This window comes from Schistocerca cancellata, chromosome 7 (assembly GCF_023864275.1).
Source record: "Schistocerca cancellata isolate TAMUIC-IGC-003103 chromosome 7, iqSchCanc2.1, whole genome shotgun sequence".
NCBI lineage: Eukaryota > Metazoa > Arthropoda > Insecta > Orthoptera > Acrididae > Schistocerca > Schistocerca cancellata.
The window spans coordinates 246,027,839-246,045,085 of record NC_064632.1 but is presented as its reverse complement, the minus strand read 5'-3'; positions in this window follow the sequence as shown (position 1 = coordinate 246,045,085).

Below are 17,247 nucleotides of genomic sequence, written 5' to 3'. Positions count from 1 at the left end.
GCACGTGTGTTGGGCGTAGGGTCGTCGCCGAGCTTACTGCCGCGTCCGCCAGCAGCGACACAGGATTTGGTATTGAGTTGATATTTTTTTATAATCTGCAGCGCGCTTATTAATTTAAAGAAAAGGGTTTGTGTATGTGCGTAGCAGCAGACGGTAATTTTGATAATGATAGGAGTTGAATTCTTAAGGGAAACCATTGTTAGGCGAATAGATTAAGTATTGATTTTTGCCATTGATTTCTTTTGTAATTGTCAGGGAGTTGTTTCACTATGTATTTAATTGAGAAGTATTTCAGTCTGTCTCAAGAGTTTGATTAATTTTTGATATTGCTTTAATGCCTCTGAGGCAAATTTACATACGAAGCGATTGTTCTAAGAGCTTCTAGCATTTTGTTAATTGAATAAGAAAGAGTCGCTTTCAGAATATAGTTTTTTTTTTAAAAAAAAGGAATTATTTGTTTGGGGTATCATTTATCGAGTTTAGATTTGGCCAAACCCTTTCTCTTGAATTAGATGTAGTTCGAGTAAGCAGCAGGAGCCGCCATACAGAACATGCATTGCACCCAGCATGAATAATAGGTTTTTTAATGTTTTTGTTAAATAATGGAATGCAGCAGATCAAGCAGTGGCAGCAGAAAGACCAAGTAAGTTATTTGTTGCGCACAGGACCAAATAAAAAAAAATAGAGTTTAGGCGATCTCTGTAATAGTAAAGTTAACAAGAGTGCAAGCACGAGATTTTCAGTAGAAAACACGAGACAAGAGGAAAGAGCTCTCGACTTTCACCTGTAGACATGCCTGCCAGGATACGTTTTTTTTTTTTTTTGGATGAGTCGTAGTTAGTTATGTTTCGTCTTTCTACTGCCAACTGCAAGCTTACGCAACAGTAGTCATTAGTGGAGGCACAGCATTTTGATTGCTTGCGCACTGCTTTGTATTAACACAAAATTTTATTTCAGCAGTTTTGTCTTTGAATTTGTTGGTGCATTGTGTAACAGTTAATTGAACAGTGGTATTTTCAGGATAGCGGTGTATTTTAGTGGCATGTTTTCGTTCGTATTGCGACAATGAGACGCGAGCACAAAAAAAATAGAAAATAAAGCAGATGCTACTGCAAACGCGAATATAAACACGGTTGCGAACGTGAATGTAGGAGCGGTTTCAACCGCAGTTTCCGAAAATTCGGAACAGAGAGTAGAAAATTCTTTTGAGAATATTGACATCCGGAAATTTTCGAACAATATTGCGGAAAATCGGAATGTAGGCGATCATTTGCCAACAATGCATGATGAACAACTGTGTGCTACACGCAACTTAGGACATGACAATACAGTGACGCAAACCGAACTCATTAGGAGAAATTCCAGCGTTGCTTCCGCCTCAAAAGTGCAGAGTAATTTTGTTTTACCCACTTTCGGTGGAAATTCAGGTCTGGTAGCCACTCCGATAGAGCGGAGTAATTTTGCCTTTCCTTCTGTTAGTGGAAATGCAGGTACTGCTTCTGCTGTAACAGAGAAGAGTAACGTTGTACTCCATGCCCCCAGTAATGATGTTTTATAATTATTACTGAGTAAAATCACTGAATTTAATGACAGACAGGAGAGTAAACTCACTGAATTTAATGACGGACAGGAGAGTAAACTCACTGAATTTAACAACAATAATGCAAAGAATTTCAAATCGCTTCAGAATTAAATTAACGAGAATCTCACGTTGTTTCGGGGTGAGATGAATGACAATTTAAATAGTAAATTTGAAGAAATGACCAGTCAGTTGAAAAGTCAGGTACGTGAAGAATTCAAATCAGATATTAATAATCTTGTATCCCGACTTGATCACGTACAAAATGTTGGTATTGTTGAAGTGAAACGACAGACGTCACAACAAGAATTGCAAGTAGAGGAATTAGCGAAAAATGTTGAGTCATTGTAATTACAGACCACCAATGAAGTTTCAAAGATAGAAACTCAATTAACGACAGTAGCTAAACAGGTAGATGAATTATCCATGGAAGTGACGGAACTGAGTAGCGGGTTACATACGAGGTCAGATGACACTCAGCCGGTACCGATCGCGGACACCGAAGAATTTCAGTCTCTGCAACGTTTTAAACAAGGGCAGATGACAATTAATCAGCAAAACAAACGTGACGTAAAAAATATACAGGAACAGCTTGCCAGCATCGAAGAAAAGATCGATCGCAGCAATGACACTAGTAGATCTGATAATTATCAAATTGGTAACGGCAATGAGCGCGATAATTATGGAAATGCTGACCATTTTTCTCGTGAATATGGCACATTTGCTGGATGTAATGAAGAAAACGTGAGTCATGCTGTAAAAGAAAACTCATCCGCTAAGAAAAATGACGAGTTTGACTATAAGCATTTTCTCACAGTTAGGAAATTTAAAATTTTTCGGAATGTTATAACAATTTGACTATTCTTTACCACCAACATAGCCAATTGGTCACAAACTGGAATTCATTAGCAGTTATCTTGAAGAAGAGCCCGCAACAAGAATGCGCTCAATAGTACGTGAATGTCACACATATGGTGATTTTTATCACGCATTCTTATCTGCTAACTGGTCAGAGACTACACAAGATCGTGTAAAACATTATGTCATTATGATGCAAAGTTATGAGCAGTCGAAATTTTCAACCCCAGTGCAATATTTTGCAAACATGGTGCGCATGAACAGATATTTAACGAATCCGTACAGTCAGTCGGAATTAATTCGTATCTGTTTGACAAAACTGCCGATCAGATTACGCCACATAATTTTGGCAGGTAGGTGCAAAGATGACTTGGAGGCATTCCAAGCTCTTTTGTAAGAATTAGAATTTCACAACTATAAAAACAACACACAAAGAGATAATAGTAATCAGTAATGGGAAAATAATAATCCGCGGCGTGACCGTAAACGCGTATGGAACTCGGACGAAAATCACGAGTACAGGGCGGAAGAAGATAGGCGCGATATGCGACATCAACCGTATAACACAGATCACAGACGCCAGATAAATGATTTTTATAATCATAGGAACTTTCAGTACAGTAATAGAGATCGCGGACCGCGAGAGCAAAGTCGTTATGGAAATGACAATTATTTTAGAAGGAATGGTCACGGTAGAGGCAACCGAAATTGGCGCGGACACGCAAATTACACAGATCATAGACGCCAGAGAAATGATTTTTATGATCATAGGAACTCTCAGTACAGTAATCAAGATCGCGGACCGTGAGAGCAAAGGCGTTATGGAAATGAAAATTATTTTAGAAGGAATGGTCGCGGTAGACAAAACCGAAATTGGCGCGGACACGCAAATTACAATTCGGAACGCGGTGCTCATGCAGAATACAGAGCATCGAGCCCACCTGATAATTATGGTCATAACAATTATGAGAACCAAAACAGTTAATGATGAGGGGACAAATCAAAATTGGCAGGATCACAGAAATTCCAATTTATAGCGTGACGACAATGTAGAAATCAGACCACTCAGCCCGAGCAATAGTTCGCGGCAACACGAGGTGGCGCAACAATTACTAGTAACAAGGACTACAAGCGAACCGTTTGTAGCAGCGGAAAGCCGACACACACATTATGTTAACTTTATTGGACTGGAGGACACTTTATTACAACAAAATGACAACAGCGAAATTATGTATAATCATCCAATTATAAAAATCTCGGTAGGAAATATTCTACTTTCAGCTGTACTTGATTCTGGCAGCCCTGTGAATGTAATTAGCGAGACAATGTTTAAGAAGTGGGAACAGGCATCTGTTTGTCCAACCTTGCCATTATTAAAGACCAAATTAAAGGGAGTCATTCAAGGAAAGAGTGTAGACGTACGCAATCAGACTTCTTTAGTTTTCAGGTGTCAAGGACACGAGTTTTCTGCAAATTTCTTAGTAGTCCCTCTTTTCTCAACAGAAATGATTTTCGGTGTGGAATTCCTACGTGAATATAAAGCAATGTTAAACTTTTGTAATGCTGAAGTCATGTTATGAGTAAATCAAATGCTAGTCACGCTTAAATTTCAAGGATGGCTAACAAAGGAGGATGAGAAAGTGAATTATCTGCGTTTTCTCTTTCCGCTTGAGGCACAATAATCATGAATTTGTCTAATAGTTGCACAGATAACATCACTACGTTTTACTGTGAAAAAGAACAACCCATTAGTACAGAACAATTTATCCAAAGGAAAGTTTACCGAGACGAAGTAGATCCTAATGCAGGCACTGATGATGAGTTATTTGAAATATTACAAACAAATTGTGAAGTTTTTTCTCACAAGACAGGAACGATACGTAACTTTCTTTCTGAATTCAAGGTCAAGGAACATAATAAATTTTTGTACCACCGTACGTCATCCCATTGACATACAGAGACAAAGTCAAACAGAAAATACAATACATGTTAGAGCAGAGAATCATCAAACCTGCCGTGAGTTCATATAACAGCCTATTACACGTGGTCAAGAAAAAGGATAATTCCATTAGACTGGTTCTTGATTCCGGACAAATTAACACAGAAATCCAACCTGAAACCGATACACCACAGACTCTAGATGAACTACGAGGTGCATTCAAGTTCTAAGGCCTCCGATTTTTTTTCTCCGGACTGGAAAGAGATAGAAACATGCGCATTGTTTTAAAATGAGGCCGCATTCATTGTCAATACGTCCCAGAGATGGCAGCACCTTACGGCAGATGGAATTTTACCGCCAGCGGCGAGAATGAGAACTGTTTTAAATACTTAAAGTGGCGACGTTTTCCTTACTTGAACAGCGTGCAATCATTCGTTTTCTGAATTTGCGTGGTGTGAAACCAATTGAAATTCATCGACAGTTGAAGGAGACATGTGGTGATGGAGTTATGAATGTGTCGAAAGTGCGTTCGTAGGTGCGACAGTTTAATGAAGGCAGAACATCGTGTGACAACAAACCGAAACAACCTCGGGCTTGCACAAGCCGGTCTGACGACATGATCAAGAAAGTGGAGAGAATTGTTTTGGGGGATCGCCGAATGACTGTTGAACAGATCGCCTCCAGAGTTGGCATTTCTGTGGGTTCTGTGCACACAATGCTGCATGACGACCTGAAAATGCGAAAAGTGTCATCCAGGTGGGTGCCACGAATGCTGACGGACGACCACATGGCTACCCGTGTGGCATGTTGCCAAGCAATGTTGACGCGTAATGACAACATGAATGGGACTTTCTTTTCGTCGGTTGTGACAATGGATTAGACGTGGATGCCATTTTTCAATCCAGAAACAAAGCGCCAGTCAGCTCAATGGAAGCACACAGATTCACCGCCACCAAAAAAATTTCGGTTAACCGCCAGTGCTGAAATAATGATGGTGTCCATGTTCTGGGACAGCGAGGGCGTAATTCTTACCCATTGCATTCCAAAGGGCACTATGGTAACAGGTGTATCCTACGAAAATGTTTTGAAGAGCATGCAACAAAAACGTCCAGGAAGGGCTGTGCATGTGCTGTTTCACCAAGACAACGCTCCCGCACATCGAGCTAACGTTACGCAACAGTTTCTTCGTGATAATAGCTTTGAAGTGATTCCTCATGCTCCCTACTCACCTGACCTGGCTCCTAGTGACTTTTGGCTTTTTCCAACAATGAAAGACACTCTCCGTGGCCGCACATTCACCAGCCATGCTGCTATTGCCTTAGCGATTTTCCAGTGGTCAAAACAGACTCCTAAAGAAGCCTTCGCCGCTGCCATGGAATCATGGCGTCAGCGTTGTGAAAAATGTGTACGTCTGCAGGGCGATTACGTCGAGAAGTAACGCCAGTTTCATCGATTTCGGTTGAGTAGTTAATTAGAAAAAAAATTGGAGGCCTTAGAACTTGAATGCACCTCGTATTGCAAAAACACCATGAAATGGTAAGTATAGCATTAAAGAAAATTCAGAAAGCTACAGACAGAAGAAAGAAGTTGCATAATCCACGAGCCAACGTCAAGAATTTACAGGTAGGTCAAAAAGTATTGCTTAGATCACATCGACTATCTCATAAGGGAAAATATTTGAGTAGGAAGCTTTTCTTGGTGTATGAAGGACCCTTCCGTATACGACGCATTGCACACACAAACGCTGTCCCTAGGGGATTTACTGATCTTTAATAAATATCTGTTTCGCGAGCATAGGTGCCCCAGCCGTTACAGTACATTCTTCTGATTTTAATGTTCAGTACTGTTTCATAATCTTTGACTAACCTGTTTATCTACTAATCTTTTACTATCGATCTATCCTGTATGAAAGACCAAGAATGAATGATTATGAATGATGTGTATTGTTTGAGAGAATGAGAACTTTGCAAAGGGGCATTTCTGACGAGAGGAATATACCAGCTGTTGACATCTTGCGATTGTTCTCTAAAACAATGAAATCTTCGTGACTTATTTGAAGGCAAATGCAAGAAATAACTATGTACGTTTTATAGGTAAAATATAATGTATAAGTGGCTCTGAATTGAGAAGGTATATTTGATGGGCAATAGTGTAATTAGGAAACCTTCAAACTGACACTTGTTCTGATTTATGAGGTAGTTTGAAGAGTGACGATTTATGTGGGATTTTCGTGTTTATTAGTTTGCCAGGTAAGGCGTATTAGGATTTATGGATCACTCATGAATAGTGTGACATAATGAGGAAGCACTTTGCAGACATTTATAGGATAGGAGTAGGTAAGAAAGATACACTTCTAAACGATGAAACCCACAATGGAATTCTATGAAGGAAGATACAGCTTATATACATTTGTGTAAAATTTAAGTCACAGTAATGTTAAGGCAGAGTACACATTTACTTAAAATCTAAGTCACAGTAAACTTAAGACATAGCTATGAGTCACGAAAGGAGTTCTGATACAAATACACAGCAAAGTGTTGAATTATGTGATGAATGAGTGGCAAGAACATTTTTTGCTCTGTGGAATTGTAAGAATGATATTGTTGTTTCTCTTCTTATCGTTGTTAAGGTTGACTTTATTGCATTTCTTACAGGAAACATGATCGCAACGGAAGTTTTCTCCATTGGAGAAATGAAAGCACTTAACGTGACGAAGTTTGTGTAGTAGACGATATTTTCAAATCAGAGCGTAGCACGCTTACCGTTAAGGGTCGTGAGAAGAAAGACGTTCCAGAAACAGTCAGCCATGAAAAAAAAAAAAAAAGAAAAACACTGAGCTATGACCTAGATAATTATGTCGTGCATTAAACGATTTCTTTTCTCTTTCCAGACTGAAATGACTCTTACCAGGAAGAGGCGAGAGTATCTGCCATATTATATGAATGTGTAAATAGGAGTGTAAAATAAGTCAATTTAATATTTATCTTGTGTTTTTCTATTTCATGAGTGTCATTTAGTGATGCAGTGCCGATTCCAGCACGAGGTTAACTGGAAGGTGATGATTTTTCTCTTGTCATGTCATAAATTTATTTCTTGTCACCTGGATGAATAAACCATTTCTTTCAGTTTCTACTGGAGAGATGGAGGAGTTTTGTGTGTTGTATTTTGTAAATAATCTATTTTTTTATTATGTGCTTTGTAGGTTGTTTCTTTTTCTTGTTCTTTGTGACCATCCTAGGTATGGCCACACAGATTCATACAAAGACTAGGGAGGCCTCCAAACAGAGACAATGAGGACTCCATATAAAAACGATTGAGATACTATACCACAGACATTGATGTTTGACATCAGAAATATTGACAGTCATTACCGACTGATAATTATAAATTTGGTGTAACTTAGTAATTAGAGTGTAAAAATTCTGACACAAAGTCACGTAATTATTCACTAAATTTTGTACATATTCATGAATTGATTTGGCAAGCCGTTGGCTAGACTTATTCTAAATGATTCTCAAACTTTTATTATAGTTACTATAGAATTACTTTTCTATTTGTAGGATAATTTAAATATTTTATAACCAAAATGTACATAACAATTATTGTAACAAATATTGTAACATTCTCTTTCAACATCACTAGTTATGTAAAAATAGTAGGTAATTAGAGTTCGATGGCACAGGATTTATGCCTTGAAATTAAAATATTATTTTTTGTGTGGTGCCACATTGGTAATGATTTGTGGTCACAATCAAAACTTTGCCACTCTTATTGGCCAAACTAATCGTAAGAAAATTAACTTGCCACCGTGTGGTGAGCCTCATATTATGACTGAATTGAAAAATACATGCCACAAATCTGTGACTGCTGTGGCGAGAAATTTAAAGAAAATTGACTTTGCCACCATGTGGTGAGCCTCACATTGTTCATGACTTGAGATATATGCCACAAATCTGTAATTGCTGTGGCAATAGAGTAAAAGCAAACATTTAAATGAGCTCAGAGCTCACATGCCTGTTTATATGATATAATATTATTCCTTGCTTAATTTCTGTAATTAGGTTAGAGATATCGCATTTTAAAGGAAGAATCTATTTTCTATAAAATATGATGTTTCCAGTATACAGAAATACTCGACCAAGACTTGTACTACCTACAGTTGAGGAGGTACTTATGCAATAACACACTGACGTGTGGTTGTCAGTGGACACGAGGTCCCTGAGTCTGCCAACACTGTCAAACTGTGTCATCCTGGGAGAATGGACGTTACGTATGGTTCTCAGTGGACACAAGGTCCCTGAGTCTGCCTACGTTGTCAAACTGTCTCACCAGAGGAAAATTTGACTTCAGGTGTGGTTGTCAGTGAATATGAAGTCTGGTTTCTTTTGACCAGAGGGAACTGCGAGCATAAAAACATAAAATATCATGTAGTCAGACCACTACTGATTAATGTCATGGAAACGTGAGTGCCCAAATGCACAAAATAAAATATTATTTTTTACTGGTTATTAGGTTATGTTAGCTTGTTGAAGACTATTCAATGCTTAAGTAGTTACTGTTACACATCTGTTAAAACTTATATGATCTTTTTTATCTACTTATGTAAAAACTTGTTATATTTACTTTGATGTTTTCTTATCACATACATACTAGGCTAGCAACATTTTCATATTATTTTTGTAAAAGGAGCCATGTTTTCTCCTTTCCAATCAATAAGGCAAGCAACATTTCTGCCATTTTGTGTAAAATTTTAACATGTTTCTCTTGCCAATATGCCATGCAAGACAAGTTTCGTCGTTTTGTAAAAAAAAAATTTGCTTAGATGCTAAGCAAGAAATACTTTTAGTGGTTGGATATAAATTGTAACATTTTTTCTCTTTGCCTAATTTTGTTTCGTCGTTTTGTAAAAAAATTACTGTTTGTTCCTTGCCAATTTGTTAGGCAAAAATCATCCCGCAAAATTTTCAAAAATGAGGTTGGGGGTTATGAGAGTTGGCAATACTCTCTTAGGATTTAAAGGTTGGCTACAGTGCACATACAAAAGCTCTGGAATCTAAGATATTGTTGTCGCACTTCGCACCGCACCTGTTAACTACTGGCAGTTTTGATGCCAGTGTAGGAGCCTGCCTGCTGTGGTGTGCACGTGTGTTGGGCGAGGGGTCATCGCCGAACTGCCGTACTGCTGTGTCCGCCAGCAGTGACACAGGATTTGGTATTGAGTTGATATTTTTTTATAATCTGCAGCGCGCTTATTAATTTAAAGAAAAGGGTTTGTGTATGTGCGTAGCAGCATAATTATAGGAGTTGAATTCTTAAGGGAAACCATTGTTAGGTGAATAGGTTAAGTATTGATTTTTGTCATTGATTTCTTTTGTAATTGTCAGGGAATTGTTTCACTACGTATTTAATTGAGAAGTATTTCAGTCTGTCTCAGGAGTTTGATTAATTTGTAATATTGCTTTAATGCCACTGGAGGCAGATTTACACATGAAGCAATTGTTCAAATAGCTTCTAGCGTTTTTTTAATTGAATCAGAAAGAATCGCTTTCAAAATATAATTTTTTTTAAAAAAGGAATTATTTGTTTGGGGTATCATTTATCGAGTTTAGATTTGACCAAACTCTTTCTCTTGAATTAGATGTAGTTGTAGTAAGCAGCCGCAGCAACAGCAGGAGCCGCCATACAGAACATGCATTGCACCCAGCATGAATAATAGGTTTTTTATGTTTTTGTTAAATAATGGAATGCAGCAGATCAAGCAGTGGCAGCAGAAAGACCAAGTAAGTTATTTGTTACACACAGGACCAAATAAAAAAATAGAGTTTAGGCGATCTCTGAAATAGTAAAGTTAACAAGAGTACAAGCACGAGATTTTCAGTAGAAAACACGAGATAAGAAGAAAGAGCTCTCGACTTTCAATGTAATGGACTTGAATGAGGCAAGAATAGTAGTTCATACTAACCTATGGGACCATTGGAGGAGGTCACAAAGAAAACAGGTTTCCCATCTAGTAGATGAAGTGGTGCAAATGAATTCACGCCAACGAATGGAAAGGGCTTCTTTCAAGGCTGACCAATCTTTCATTTCTATGACTGTAATATGTAAGTGCAAATGTTTTCTAGAGGAACCGCTGCAATCGCTGTTAACTATTAAGATGCCACGTCTGTACTACCTGTACCACATTTACCAAATAAAAAACATATGCCTCAACCCAGTATCGAGTCATTGACGTCCTATATACTAACCCAAACCTGTATCCACTGCACCAACTGTACAGCATGAGTAATAGGTACTGACAAAGGTAGTTACCATACATGTGGTTACAGTGGTGCCAGATTGCCACTCTTTAACATTCTTTTTCTGCTGGATGTGCTCGCTGGACGAAACTTTGTGAGAGACATTTTTTTATCGCTGGCATGTGAGGAGTCGCCCTGCGAAGCCTGAGTGCACGAATTTCGCTTCACCCTCTATAAAGGGTTACTATGATATTAGTAAACTGCAAGAGAATCCAAAGAAAAGGTCCCATAATTAGTTTCGCTTATTGAGGGTTATAGTGCCCAGACAGTATTAGGAAGAGAAAGCTGATTGAAACCAGAAGTCAATAGCAATGAAACCCTATGTTCAGATTGGAATATTTGTCGCAAGGATAAGTCAGTCGCAGTAGTGGCGGCGTATTTATTGCAGTAAATAACTCGATAATATCTAGCGAGGTTATCGCGGATTCCGAATGTGAATTAATCTGGGTGAAGATGAGCATCAAAGGGCGGTCAAAAATGGTAATCGAATGGTTTTATAGACTACCTGGATCTGGTGCTGCAGTGAAAATCACTTCAGAAGGAATCTGCAGAATACTGTTAGTAATTTTCCTGCTCAAGCTGTTGTAATGGTGGGGAGGGGGCGACTTCAGCTTGCCATGTATAAATAGGGAGAACCAGGCTATCAAAAATGGTGCCACAGACAGGGATTTGCGTGACGTTATTCTGAATATCTTGTCTGAAAAATTGAGAACCATCTAGTGAAAGTAACGTCATAGACCTCATAGCAACAAACAGACCTGTACTATCAGAATCGTATAACACAGAAGAGTGTGTCAGTAATCATAAGGCTGTGGTAGCAACTATGACTATAGCTTTTAGATTAAATGTTGAGAAAGTTTGGACGGTATTTTTGCTTAGCAAGAGTAACAGGATACAAATCGTAGGGTATCTGGTAGTCAGCATCAAATATTCAGTGAGGAGGACGAAGATATGGAGCCCAAATTTTAAAAAATTCAAAGCCATCGTTCAATATGCCTTAGACAAATATGCTGTGAACGATGTCTTAAGGGATGTGAAAGACACACTGTGGTTTAATGGCTGTGTTAGAAAACTGCTATGTAAACAAAGAGAGCTTCATCACAGATTCAGATGAAGTCAAAACCTAGCACACAAACCAAAGCTGTGATAAAGAGTTCAATGACTTTGAAAGTAAAATTTTGTCTATCTATCTGAATAAAAACCTTAAAATGTCTTCGTCTTATGAAAAATCAGTAAGCGGTTCGAAATCCTCTATTCATTCACACAGTGACCATAAGGGCACCGAAACGGGAGATAACAGAAAGGAGGCCGAAAAACTGAATTCGGTTTTCCATAATGGTTTCACTGTGGAAGATCGTAACACGGTGTCCCCAACTCCCCCTTTCAACCGTCGTACGAACACCGAAGTGGCAGATATTGAGGTAACCGATCGCGGAATAGAAAGACAATTACAACCGCTTAGCAGTGGAAAGACATCAGGACCAAATGATATACCTGCGAGATTCTACAAAGATTATGAGAAAGGGCTTGAGCTCCTTCTAGCAGCGGTTTATCGTAGACCCCTGGAGCAACAAAGAGTACCTAACGACTGAAAAGAAAGAGCAAGTCATTCTCGCTTTCAAGAAAGGCCTTCGGACACATGCATAGTTACAGACCTATACCGTTGACGTCAATGTGTTGTAGAATTATGGAACATGTTTTATGCTCAAGAATTATGACGTTTTTTGAGAACGAAAGTTTCCTCTACAAAAATCATCATGGATTCTGCAAACAGAGATCTTGCGAAACTCGGCTCCTTCCATTTCTCCATGAGATCCATAACGCTGTAGGCAAAGGCGCTCAGTTTTGATTCAGTGTTTCTTGACCACAAAAAGGCATTTGGCAGCGTCCCGAACTGCCGTTCAGTGAAAAAATACGAGCCTGTCAAGTATCGAACCAGATTTGCAACTGAATTCAATACTTTCTTGCGGATAGAACTCAACACACCACCCTTAACGGAACATAATCGACAGATTTAAAGACAATTTCCGGATTACCCCAAGGAAACACGATGGGATCGTTGCTGTTTACAATTATATAAATGATTCTTTAAAGCTGTTCGCAGGTGATGCGATTGTCTACATTAGAGTATTGGTTTGCAGAATTACATGCAGGGGATTGATGAATGTATTATCATGTTTACAAAGATTGCTACATGACGGTAACCTTGAAGAGAAAGTTACTCCATTTTATAGTTAAAATGTTAATGAAACGACCAGCCAAAACAACATGCTTAGCATTTCTCGATTTGGAGGATTTATAAACGTCGATGGATTTGAAAATAGAGACAAAGATTTCTTTTGCAGTATATACAGTTCTCTGGCGTGGCAAGTGGTTGCCGTTAACAACGGCTGTAAATAATGGTTTATATAAGACAAAACATTTGGACTCTTGCCTTTTTAACATTCTAGTGTAATAACTGCCATAAACAACGCACATTTGAAACTATTCGTTAATAAACAACAGCTTTAATGTACTTTCTTCTTTTATTTAACTCCTGCGTTACAGCATTCCAGATTTTATCTTTTACTAAAACATTTATCCATCTTTCATGTCCTGCGTCATAAATGACAGAATATTTTACCACACTGTTTACTAATTTTTCTTGATCTGAGCTTGAAAAACTTATTTTCACCGATGAATTCAGTTTATTTGACCAGTAAAAGTAGTCTGCGGCTGCTCACTCTGAAGATCACTGAACGATACACAGCTGACATACCAAAAGAAGAGGTGGATTTAATGAGGCTTCGTGCCTGAAATTTAATGAAGCATTAAAGAAACTGACTACCTGGAGACTTATAGAGCTTGGACGATGATAAAGCCAACATCTAATGTAATTCCAATGAAGAACAGATGGGGTATTAAAAGGAAGGCAGTTCCTCAAAAGTAAATTGTTATAGTTTATTTACTTGCGAAGGGCTTTAGTCATGCAGAAGGTGTGACCACAACAAGATTTGTATCTGTTTCAAATTTTGAAACAACTCGTCTACAGACAACAGCCACTGTTGAGAAAAGTCGCCATATTGATCAATTTGATGTGAAGGATGTATATCTACATAGAAAATTAAGAGGAAATGTATATATGTTCCAGTCAGAGGGTTTCATTAAGAAGGGCCCAGAAATTTTGGTCTGCCAGTTAAACAAGTCAATATATGGACTAAAATTTAAATAACTCACTGGAAAAACTGGGATTTATCCAAAACGATATACTCTGCCAGAACAAAATAGCACACCAGCAAGGATAATGTCGATTTTGAGCTGACGGTGGCCTATGCCACTTATGGGTAAAGATGTACTTAGAATGGTCACAACGTCATCTGCCAATAGATAGCGTAGTGGCATAGCTACCAGAGCCCCATCTGTCTGTATCCTTTAATACGGAATGCTCACAGCCAAAAGGCAAGTGTTGTGCAGATGAGTGAAGCAAGCAGGCAACCATGCCATGGAGAGCCACTCTTACTTCCTGCAGCCATCTGAGTGAATCTGAAAGGGGTCGAATTGGGGCCACATGATTAGTGGGGTGATCCTTTCAGTGAATTGCCACTCAAGTCAGGTGTGCTGTATCAGTTGTGCAACAATGCTAGTGTCAGTGGTCACATGTACACTCTCAAACCCGTATGTGAGATTCTGGATGTCCACATAGCACAGACGCCTGAAGGATCACCATATTGTAAGGGGAGCAGTGGCAGATCATACAGCTACCACGGCCCAGATAAGAGATTGTGAACACAGATGTGTCAACATGAACTGTTGCGAGCCAGTTGTTAGCAGTGGGGCCACGAACACTCACATCTCTAGCCCACCTTTCACTCACACCACCGCATTGGCTTGTACAGCTATACTGGTGCCATCAAGAGATCTCTTGGAAGTTGGACTAGCGCACCACTGAATGTAAGTGATGGTCGTTTTGAGTACAGTATAGACCTGCTGAGTGCTGTCTTGTAGGGCTCATTCGTCCAAGAAACACTTGCCCCATCCCAGGCCTTATGATCTATGATGCGATAAGTTATGACTCTCCTTCTTCTTTGGGGTTTCTGCAGGGGATGCTAACGAGCACTCGTTACGTGCAGAATGCTATTAGGCCTATTCTTTTGCAGTTCTTGTAAGTGGAAGGAGTTGTGTTGTTCCAACAGGATAGTGCTCATTCACACACTGCCTGTGAAACTCAATGCTGTGCAAGACATGTAGCAACTTCCCTGGCCAGCACGCTATTCAGACTTGTCTCTGGTCGAACGCATGTGAGATATGATTGGACGAGAAATGACTCATACAACTCGTCAACCAACAGCTCTCAAAGAACTATGTGAACAGGTCAAGCAGCCATGGTGTAATGTATCCCCCAGGACGGTATTTGCCATCCGTGTGATAGACTAGATACCTGAGTCTGTACCTGCACTACTACCTGTGAAGGTTACACTGTGGTGTCACCGCCAGACACCACACTTGCTAGGTGGTAGCTTAAATCGGCCGCGGTCCATTAGTACATGTCGGACCCGCGTGTCGCCGCCATCAGTACTTGCAGACCTAGCGCCACCACATGGCAGGTCTAGAAAGACGGACTAGCACTCGCCCCAGTTGTACGGACGACATTGCTAGCGACTAGACGTACGAGGCCTTCCTCTCATTTGCCGAGAGACAGTTAGAATAGCCTTCAGCTAAGCACATGACTACGACCTAGCAAGGCGCCATTAGCCTTACCTACTTTGAGAGTTATAGTATAAATGTCTCAAGAAGAACGCTGTATTCATCAGAGAATAAAAGTTAAGTATAAAGCAACTACGTACTTTTCTTGCTACCATTCAATAGTTATCCTGTTCCAGAATTCACGCCCGTCTGCATTACATCGCGTGCCTTTCGGCTACCTCCGAGTGGCGTGGCTCTTGCTACGCCACAACATACACCACATACTAATGTGAGTGTTTCAGCATGGGTCAATGCCTGGTACCTCAGAATCGTTTGTTCTATTGAGCTGTAAATGTAATCATTTCATATACTCCATACACACTGTTGCGACAATAAATCTTAATGAACTGGAAACCTCTAAAAGGGTGTACTATTTTTGTCTAGCAGTGCAGATACATTTGTATCCAATTTAAGTTCAAAGGAAGGTAAAGTTTTCCTACATGAAGATGACATGCTTGTATTTGCACAGAATGATGAGGCAAACGATGAAAACCCTCCTAGGAAGTCGCTTTGAAATCGAAGATGTGGGCTTGGTGACACACCAGCTAGGGATGATGTTAGGAAGAATTCAGCTAACAGCTGGTAAAACATCTTTATTGAAACACAACTGGTTTTCCGGTCTAAAGCTGCATTATCTGGTGCAACCTGCAAGTAAAAACCAAAGTACCTTGTCACCAGATTTTGTGGATATTAAAAGTAATACAGTAGTGGTTAAAATATACCCACAATGTTAAAAGATGATAGGCATACCCATCGCTACTGGTCAAAATTTACTATTCAGTGAATATTGTCAATACTATAGCAAGCAAAAGGAATAAAATCACGCTCCATTCATTTAGGAAAAATTGCTCGTAGATGAAACTTGCCATGTTTTAAAATGTGTCTCCATCTAAAAACAAAAAGAAAAATATTTTATAGTGAGAGAACGCTAAAAGATTTTAAAGAGGCCAGATTGGCAATAAACACTTGTTATGAGTGAAATTTAAAAACAATGGAGATAGAACAATTAGCCCTGCTCAAAAAGAGTGTATTAATCAACCACTTGACAGATCTGGACTTCAAAATATTAAAGGAACCAAGACCCAGATGTAAATGAAAGCAAATTTGCTTGATGAGTTGAGGATGAAGTTAAAAATCTTCTACATTGTGAGCTTGTTGGTGCAATCCTGTACTTTTCACGGAGGAGGCGACCAGATGTAGCTTTTTCTGTGGCAAAGTTGTCAAAATATTCGGAATTTTACATGAACTATTGGAGTGCAGCAAAAAGGGTACTAAGGTGTCTAAAGGAAATAGTACATAACAAACTCGAATATTATCCCACTGGTCAAATACTTGAAACATTCTACAATGGTGATTGTAATAATTGATCAAATGACTGCAAGAGTATCACCATATATATATAATAAAATTGGTAGGATCTCCAGGGTGCTGGAAGAGTGTGAAACAAACTGCAATTGATCTGAGCACAATATAATCAGAATACATGTCTGTGGCAGTCTGCACAAGAGAGGTGATACAAGAAAGGTGGTATGAGAGAGGTAGCATATATGAGAAAGTTATGGAAGAGCCTTGACCTGAAAGAAATGATTGAAGGGTCAACACCTGTGTGGTGTGACAATCAAGCAGTAATTATACACTCCAAATACGATACAGATAAGTCAAGAACAAAACATATTGCCATAAAACACCATTTCATAAGGGTGAAAGTAAAGGATGGAACAATTGATGTCTGATACATTTTGATGTATAAAACTCAAGCAGACTTTTTAACTAAGCCACTGAATCAGAACATACACAAATATAATTGTAAAAAATGTTAAATAAAGAGATTGATATGAAATGGTATATGTGAC